The following is a 9,831-nucleotide window of genomic DNA, read 5'->3' on the forward strand; positions in this document are numbered from 1 at the left end:
GCAACCACCAGTCTATTCTCTGTATCTATGAATTTGGTTTTGATTTCACATGTTACAGAGACATTATAGTATTTATCTTTATCTGACTCCTTTCACTTAGCATAATGCATTTAAGGTCAATCTGTGTTGTCACAAATAGCGAGATTCTATTATCCTTTAAGATTTTATTTATTTAGTTGACACAGAGAGAGAGAGAGATCACAAGTAGGCAGAGAGGCAGGCAGAGAGAGGGGGGGAAGCAGACTCCCTGCTGAGCAGAGAGCCTGATGCGGGGCTCCATCCCAGGACCTGAGACCATGACCTGGACCGAAGGCAGACGCCTAACCATCTGAGCCACCCAGGCACCCCTATTATCCTTTAAGGCTGAATAGTATTCCATTATGTGTATGTATATATATATATATAATATATATATATATATATATATATATATTTATATATATATATATATATATATTATATATATATATATATATAGCTCACACTTTATACATTCATCCATTGATGGACTCTTAAGTTGTTTCCACATGTGGGCTATTGTTAATACTGGTGCAGTGAACATAGATATGCATAAACCCTTCTGAATTGCTGTTTTGTTTTCTTTGGAAATACCCAGAAGTGAAATTCCTGGATCATACAGTGGTTATAATTTTTAATTTTGGAGGAATCTCCATACTGTTTTCCACAGTGGTAGAACCAAGTTCTATTCCCACCAACAGTACACAAGCTTTCCCTTTTCTCCCCATCCTTGTCAATACTTATTTCTTATCTTTTTGATTTTATTTATTCTGACAGGTGTGAGGTGAAATCTCATTGTGGTTTTGAGATTAATTTCCCCGATGATGAGTGATGTCAAGCATCTTTTCATGTACTTTTTGGTCACCTGTATGTCTTTTTGGGAAAAAAAAAATTTACTTGGATTTTCTGCCCATTTTATTTTATTATTTATTTATTTATTTATTTATATTTTTGGCTGGGTACAGTATACTTTATTGATGGTATGTGACAAGGTAGGGCTCCCCAAGCCCCTCCCCTTCTTCAGGGGGTCTGGGATGGAGATAGTGGAGGTTGGGAGATTCTCAGTGTTTGGGGGGATAAGCTGGGTCAGGGATTCCCCAGCAGCTGAGGGCCTCTTTCTTCCTCTTGCTCTGGCTGGGGCTTGTGGTTCAGGAGGCTCTTATTCCTTGGAGGCCATGTGGACCATAAGGTCCACCACCCGGTTGCTGTAGCCAAATTCATGGTCATAGCAGGAAATGAGCTTGAAAAAGTGGTCATTGAGAGCAATGCCAGCTCCAGCATCGAAGGTAGAGGAGTGGGTGTCACTGTTGAAGTCGCAGGAGACAACCTGGTTCTCAGTGTACCCCAGGATGCCCTTAAGGGGGCCCTCTGATGCCTGCTTCACTACCTTCTTGATGTCATCATATTTGGCAGCTTTCTCCAGGTGGCAGGTCAGATCCATGACAGACATGTTGGGGGTGGAGACATGGAAGGCCATGCCAGTGAGCTTCCCAGAGGGGTAGGGATGACCTTGCCTACAGCGTACAGCCTTGGCCGCACCAGTGGAAGCAGGGATGATGTTCTGGGCAGCCCTTCATCCGTCACGCCACAGCTTCCCAGAGGGGCTGTCCACAGTCTTCTGGGTGGCAGTGATGGCATGGACGGTGGTCATGAGTCCCTCCACAATGCCAAAGTTGTCATGGATGATCTTGGCCAGAGGAGCCAAGCGGTTGGTGGTACAGGAGGCATTGCTGACAGTCTTGAGGGGGTTGTCATATTTCTCATGATTCACACCCATCATGAACATGGGGGCATCAGCAGAAGGAGCGGAGATGATGACCCTCTTGGCCCCGCCCTTCAAGTGAGCCCCAGCCTTCTCCATGGTGGTGAAGACCCCAGTGGACTCTACAACATACTCAGCACCAGCATCGCCCCATTTGATGTTGGCTGGATCTCGCTCCTGGAAGATGGTGATGGACTTCCCATTGATGACAAGCTTCCCATTCTCAGCCTTGACTGTGCCGTGGAATTTACCGTGCATGGGTAGAATCATACAGGAACATGTAGACCATGTAGTTGCGATCAATGAAAGGGTCATTGATGGCAACAGTATCCACTTTACCAGAGTTAAAAGCAGCCCTGGTGACCAGCACCCAATACGGCCAAATCTGTTCACTCTGACCTTCACCATTGTGTCTCGGGCACGCGGCTGGCACTGTACCTGAAGATGTGGCTGTCTGTCGAACGGGGAAGAGCAGAGAGCCTTTCTGCCCATTTTAAATCCGATTGTTCCTTGCCATTTGGTTGTATGAATTCCTTTTAAAAAAGTAGTTTTTATTTATTTATTTGACAGACAGATCACAGGAGTTGGGGGGCAGGGAGAGAGGGAGAGACAGGGTCCCCACTGAGCAGGGAGACTAACTTGAGGCTCAATCCCAGGACCCCAGGATCATGACCTCAGCCAAAAGCAGATGCTTAACTGCCTGAGCTACTCAGGCCCCCTGAGCTGTGTAGGAATTCTTAATATGTTTTGGATCTTAACCCCTTATTAGGGGCTGTATATCTCAGATAGTTAATTTGAAAACATTTCCTTCCATTCAGTATGTTGCCTTTTCATTCAGCTAGGGGTTTCCTTTGCTGTGCAGAAGATTTTTATTTTGATGTAGTCCCACTTAGGTGCTTTTGCTTTTGTTATTTTTGCTTTTGGTGTCAAGTTCAAAAAATTCGTTGCAAAGACTTATGGCAAGGAGCTTACTGGCTATGTTTTCCTCCAGGAGTTTTATGGTCTCAGGTTTTACATTCAGGTCTTTAGTCCATTTTGAGTTAATTTTTGTAAGGTACAAAGTAGTGTTCCAGGTTCATTATTTTGCATGTGACTGTCCAGTTTTAGCAACATCAACTTGTTGAAGAGACCATCCTTTCCATATACTATATTGTTGGCTCCTTGTCATAGATTAATTGACTCTCTATATATGGGTTTATTTGGGGGTTCTGAATGGAATTCTGTTCCATTGTGATCTATGTGCCTGTTTTTTATGCCAACACCATACTGTTTTACTTACTGTAGTTTTATAATATAGTTAGAAATCAGGGCTCATGATGACTCTAACTGTTCTCTTCCCCCCAAATTTCTTGGGTTATGTGGGATATCATCTGTGGTTCTACATAAACTTTAGAATTCCTGTGAAAGATGCCATTAGAATTTTGATATGGAATAGCTTAAATCTGTGATTGCTTGGGTAATTTGGACAATTCTAATTTTCCCAGTCCTTGAGCATGGAATATCTTTCTACTTACTTGTGACTTCCTCAATTTTTTCATCAATGTTTTAATATTTTTCAGTGTATAGGTCTTTCACATCCTGGGTAAATTTTCCTAGGTATTTTATTCTTTTGTATGCAGGTATAAATGGGGTTGTCTTTAAAAATTTTTTTAAAATTTTTTATAAACATATAATGTATTATTAGCCCCAGGGGTACAGGTCTGTGAATCGCCAGGTTTACACACTTCACAGAACTCACCATAGCACATACCCTCCCTAACTTCCATAACCCCCCCCCTCTCCCTACCCCCTACCCCCCCCCCCCCCCAGTTTGTTTTGTGACATGAAGAGTCTCTTATGGTTCGTCTCCCTCCCAATCCCATCTTGTTCCATTTATTATTTTCCTACCCCTCAAACCCCACGTGTTGCATCTCCATTTCCTCATATCAGGGAGATCATATGATAGTTGTCTTTCTCTGATTGACTTATTTTGCTAAGTGTAATACCCTCTAGTTCCATCCACATCACTGCAAATGGCAAGATTTCATTTCTTTTGATGGCTGCATAGTGTTCCTGTGTGTGTGTGTGTGTGTGTGTGTGTGTGTATACACCACATCTTCTTTATCCATTCATCTGTTGATGGACATCTAGGTTCTTTCCATAGTTTGCCTATTGTGGACTTTGCTGCTATAAACATTCGGGTGCAAGTGCCCCTTCAGATCACTATGTTTGTATGATTAGGGTAGATAACCAGTAGTGGGATTGCTGGGTTGTAAGGTAGCTCTATTTTCAACTTTTTGAGGAACCTCCATGCTGTTTTCTAGAGTGGTTGTACCAGCTTGCATTCCCACCAACAGTGTAGGAGGGTTGGGGTTGTCTTCTTAAAGTATCCTGAACCTTTATTGAATTTGTTAATTTGAACAGGTTTTTGGTGGAGTCTTTAGGGTTTTCTGTATATGTAGTTTTATGTCATCTGCAAATAGTTTTATTCCTTTTTCCCAATTTGGATGGTACTTGTTTCTTTTTGTTGTCTAATTGCTCTGGATGGGGCTTCCAGTACTATATTGAATGAAAGTGGTGAAAGTGGATATCCCAGTCTTGTTACTCATTCTAGAAGAAAAGCTTTCAGCTCTTCACCATTGAGTATGATGTTAGCTGTGGATGTGTCATATTTGATTATTATTATGTTGATGTATGTTTCTTCTGTGCTCACTTTGCTGGAAGTTGTTATTGGAAGTGGCTGTTGAATTTTGACAGATACTTTTTCTACATCTGAGATGATCATATGATTTTTATCTTTTATTTTGTTCTTATGATGTATCACATGGTTGAGAATGTTGAATTATCTTTGCCTCTGTGGAATAAATCTCACTTGATCATGGTGTATGACCTTTCTGTAGTATTGTTGAATTTGGTTTGCTAATATTTTGTTGAGGATTTTTGCATCTATGTTCATCAGGAATATTAGCCTGTAATTTTTCTTTTCTTGTAGTGAATTTGCCTGGTCTTAGTATCAGGGTAGGAGACCTTGAAAAATAATTTGGAAGAATTTTAGGAGGATTGCTATTGATTCTTCTTTGATTTTTAGTAGAATTCACCATTGAAACCATCAGATCCTGAATTTTGTTAGGAAATTTTTGATTACTGATTTAATCTCCTTACTAATAATTGATCCGTTCAGATTTTCTGTTTCTTCAAGATTCAGCCTTACTAGGTTGTGTGTTCCTAGGCATTTATCCGTTTCTTCCAGGTTGTTGTTTGCTGGTGTGTAATTTTTCATAGTAGTCCCTGACCCTTTGTATTGCTGTGGTGTGAGTTGTAATATCTGCTTTCACAGTAATATTTTTCATTACTTTCAAGTGTTTAGGTAGAATTTTTATCTTAGAAATGAACATGGGGCACCTGGGTGGTTCAGTGGGTTAGGCCTCTACCTTTGGCTCAGGTCATGATCTCAGGGTCCTGGGATCGAGTCCTGCATCGGTCTCTCTGCTTGGCAGGGATCCTGCTTCCCCCTCTCTCTCTGCCTGCCTCTCTACCTACTGTGATCTCTCTCTCTCTGTAAAATAAATAAATAAATAAAATCTTAAAAAAAAAAAAAAAGAAATGAACGTGAAAATTGATATCAGGGCAGGATATCAGGGCAGGAGTCATCTGAAACTTTCACTCACTTGCCACCACTCTAGAGATCCTAGTTTTGTTGGACAGATGTGATAGGAAAATCAAGGGCATGAGGGCCAGAAATCTTAGGAGAGGATACAGGCAGCAGCTTGAAAGGGGCATGTCTGAGCTGGATAAGAAGCATGTAGTCTGGAGGTCCCCAAAATTGTCAGCTGGCAGTGGTCACCTTCCATTTTTACCCCCAGAAAACACAGTTCTCCCCTCTATGTGGGGGGAGATAAAGTCTTTCACTGGGTTTTCCACTGCAAGTGTTTCAGAGACTATCCGGATTTCAGATTCTATGAACCCATCTCCCTATCTCTCTGGAGTCTGTGCTAGCCTCATCCATGCTTCTTGCTCCAGACAGACACAGTCCCTGGAAGGATGCTTTAGCTTTCACTTAACAGCTTTTGTATTTGCCATCCCTGCCTCAAACAAGGAGATGAGTTCTTTCCCTAATAATCAAAACCCTGGGGATGACAGGAAGGGTCCCCTGAAGGCTCCTATTCAGACAGAGAATGGTGGTCCTGGTCTACAACGTTTGTAAGGATTGGAGGTAGACTTCTAAAATTCTCACTTTTAACTTGATTGGTGCAAACTGAGGCAGCGTGGGTTGTACATGACCAGCGTGGGTGCAAAACAGATCCGTTCACCAAATTCTGATTCCAACTCAGGTAAAACTCTAGAAAAAAATGAACCCTAAAGCCTAGTTCCTGTATCTATTGTGGGGATAAACACAAGTCTAGAATGAGTAATGACATTGGTGGCACCAATTTATGGTAACCTGCCTTTCTTGCTTCAAAGTGCTTCATGTATTTTGACTTAAATGAGCAGGAGAACAAATGTATGAGATAGGTCAGGTAGGAATTATCCCCACTTCATAGATGAAAAAACAGACCGAAGATGTTAGCTTACCTGCATTCTGGGACACTGCAGGTGGAATGCTTGTGGTTTGTGTTTTTGCCTCTAAGACCAGTTATGGAAGTGCTTTCTTTATTCCTTTAAAAAAAAACTATTTTTTTTACTTATTTGAGAGCGAGAGAGAGAATGATTGGGAGGGGTGGAGGAGAGAATCTGAAGCAGAATTCACGCTGAGCTTGGAGCCGGACCTGGGGTTTGATGCCAGGATCATGATCTGAGCGGAAGTCAGAGGCTTAACTCACAGAGTCACCCTGGTATCACACTAATAATGCATTTAAAATCCTTGCCAATTTCACCAAACCCAAAGTCAAGGAACATGCAGAATCTGCATGGTTGAGACTACTCAATACAGCAAACTGTAATGCTTATGGTTGTTGGGAAGTGAGATCCTATTAAGGAAAACTATCCACAACCTAGTAATGAGGCAATGAGAGCACAGGATGTCCTTTTATATCATATCAGACACTTACAGCATTGCCTACTACCTGCTAAGTCATCTGAGTCAGAAACATGTGACCTTAGCCCCTTATTTACCATTGATTAGGGCCCAGACTCCATAAAATGAATTTTCTTTGTGGACTTTTGTTCTGAAGAGGTGCAAATGATTCCAGTCTATTAGAAAAGATAAGCTGAAAGCTTCACAATTTATTTAACTTATAAAACATGAGCCAGGCAGTTTATTTCTATATTTTTTTTCTATTGATTATGTATTTCCAAATTCTGCTGATTCCCTTAGTGATGTAAAATACATCTTTAACCCATGCTTGTTATAAATTTATGAGAACTGTTTTCAACTCCTGAAATGTATAGTTTGATAGTTCAAACCTGTATCACTAAAATTCCACTGGACATAGTTTCTCTTTGGGATTTAAAAAGCAAGTACCATAAAAATCAGATTTGTTCATTATTATGTTCTATGGCATATATGATTAAATATTGCCAAGAAGTAGTCCCTGAGGCTTGTAATCATATTAGTATTACATCAGTAACCTTGAATATATTTTTTTCATAGTAAATGTCCTTTTAAAAGCCTTCATAATGAAGGCTTTTGAGTATACAAAGATTATATATAAAAGTAGAATAGTAAAATTAATCTCCATGAACCCATTATACACCAATAATTATCAATCTGTTGGCCAGTCCTGCTCCATCCCTGCCTCCACTCCCTATTAATTTGAAGTATTCCCAGACATTTTATCATCTTATCTACAAATACATTCTTAAGAAAATGTAAGCAAACATTAGGTTCTTTTTGTAAACATTTATTTATTTTTTAAATTAAATTAAATTTTTTTAATTTAAGTAGACTCCTCTCCCAGGGTAGAGGCCAGTCCAGAGCTTGAACTCACAACCCTGAGATCAAGACCTGAGCTGAGATCAAGAGTGAAATGGTTAACCAACTAAGCCACCCAGATGCCCCAGTAGCTTGATACACTGTTACATTAGATTCAGGTGTACAACATAGTGATTTGACAACTCTACACATTAGGCCGTGTTCTCTACCCATGTAGCTACAGTCTGTCACCATACAACCCTATTATAATATCATTGACTATATTCCTTGTGCTATACCTTGTATTCTTATGACTTATTCATTCCATTACTGGAAGCCTGTAACTCCCTCATCTCTTCACTCATTTTTCTCACCGCACCCCCCTTTTCCTTTCCTTCTGACAGTCGTAAGTTTGTTCTCTGTATTTGTGGGTCTATTTATGCTTTTTATTTTGTTTTGTTTTAGGTTCTACATGTAAGTGAAATCATATGGGATTTGTCTTCCTCTGACTTACTTCATTTAGTATAATACTCTCTAGGTCTGTTTTGTCACAAACGGAAGATCTCTCTTTTTTTTTTTTTATGGCTAAATAACATTCCATGATATCTATATGCCATGTTTTCCTTGTCCATTCATCTATTGATGATGGATACCTAGGTATCCATATCTTGACTACTGAAAATAATGCTGCAGTTAACATAGAGGTGTATATATCTTTTCAAATTAATGTTTTCAGGTAAATACCCAGTAGTGGCATTATTGGATCATATGGCATTTCTATTTTAATTTTTTGAGGAACCTCTGCATTGTCTTCCAGAGTGGCTGCACCAATTTACATTCCCATCAATAACACACAAGGGTTCCCCTTTCTCCACATTCTTTCTAACACTTGTTATTTCTGTCTTTTTGATTTTATCATTTTGACGAGTATAAGGTAATGTAATCCCCTTTACTTATTTCATCCATCTCCTGATGCTTATCCTCTGACAGCTACCAACTTTATTCTCCGTAATTATGAGTCTGTTTCTATTTTATTTTATTTTTGTTTGTTTAGATTCCACATACAAATGAAATGATATGGTATTTGTTTCTCTTTGTGTGACTTACTTCCCTTAGCATAATACCCTCTAGGTCCATCCATGTTGTTATAAATGGCAGGATTTCATTGTTTTCTATGGCTAATATTCCATTCATCTACTTCTTGGCCTTGTAAATAATGCTGCAGTAAACATAGGGGTGCATATATCTTTTTGAATTAGTGTTTTCCAATTTTAAGTATATGTGCTTCCAAAGCGAGCACATGAATTAGTATTTTTATTTTCTTTGTGAATTACTCAAAGTGGAATTACTAAATCCTGTGGTACTTCTGTTTTTAGTTTTTTTGAGGAAACTCTACTGTTTTTCAGAGTGGCTGCACCAATTTACATTCCCACCAATAAAGCCCAAGGGTTCATTTTTCTCCACATTCTCAAACACTTATTATTTCTTATCCTTTTGATTTTAACCATTCTGAAATGTTTAAGATCATACCTCATTGTGTTTTTGATTTGCATTTCCCTGGGGATTAGTGATGTTGAACATGTTTTCATGTGTCTGTTGGCCATCTGTATGTTGTTTTGGCAAAATGTCTATTTAATTCCTCTGCCCATATTTTACTTGGCTTGTTTGCTTGGCATTGAGTTGTATAAGTTCATATATATATATATACTCATATGTATATGTATACATATACATATACATATATATATGCTATTAACCCCTTATCAGATTAATCATTTTCAAATCTCTTATCCCATTCAATAGGTTGCCTTTTCCTTTTGTATGTTTTGTATGTTTTCCTTTGCTGTGCAAAAGCTTTTTAGTTTGGTGTAGTCCTAATTGTTTCTCTTGCTTGAGGAGACCTATCCAGAAAAATGTTGCTAAGGCCAATGTCAATGAGTTCACTACCAAGTTGTTTTTTTGTTTTGTTTTGTTTTGTTTTGTTTTAGGAGTATTGTGGTTTGAAGTCTTATACTTGGTCTTTAATCCATTTTGAGTTTATAGTGTAAGAAAATGGTCCAGTTTCATTCTTTTTCATATAGCTGTCCAGTTTCCCAGGACTGTATATTGAAGAGACAAGTCTTTTTCCTTATTATATATCCTTGCCTCCTTTGTTATAGATTAATTGGCCATGTAAGTGTAGGTTAATTTCTAGGCTCTCACTTCTGTTCCATTAATCTAT

General features: G+C 39.1%; 1 pseudogene; it reads right to left on the reverse strand.

Moving 5' to 3' along the window:
- Positions 1-979: 979 nt before the first annotated feature.
- On the reverse strand, positions 980-2,188 carry LOC131835224 (glyceraldehyde-3-phosphate dehydrogenase-like; annotated as a pseudogene).
- Positions 2,189-9,831: the final 7,643 nt, after the last annotated feature.

The sequence above is a fragment of the Mustela lutreola genome, chromosome 7 (assembly GCF_030435805.1).
Source record: "Mustela lutreola isolate mMusLut2 chromosome 7, mMusLut2.pri, whole genome shotgun sequence".
NCBI classification, from domain to species: Eukaryota; Metazoa; Chordata; class Mammalia; order Carnivora; family Mustelidae; genus Mustela; species Mustela lutreola.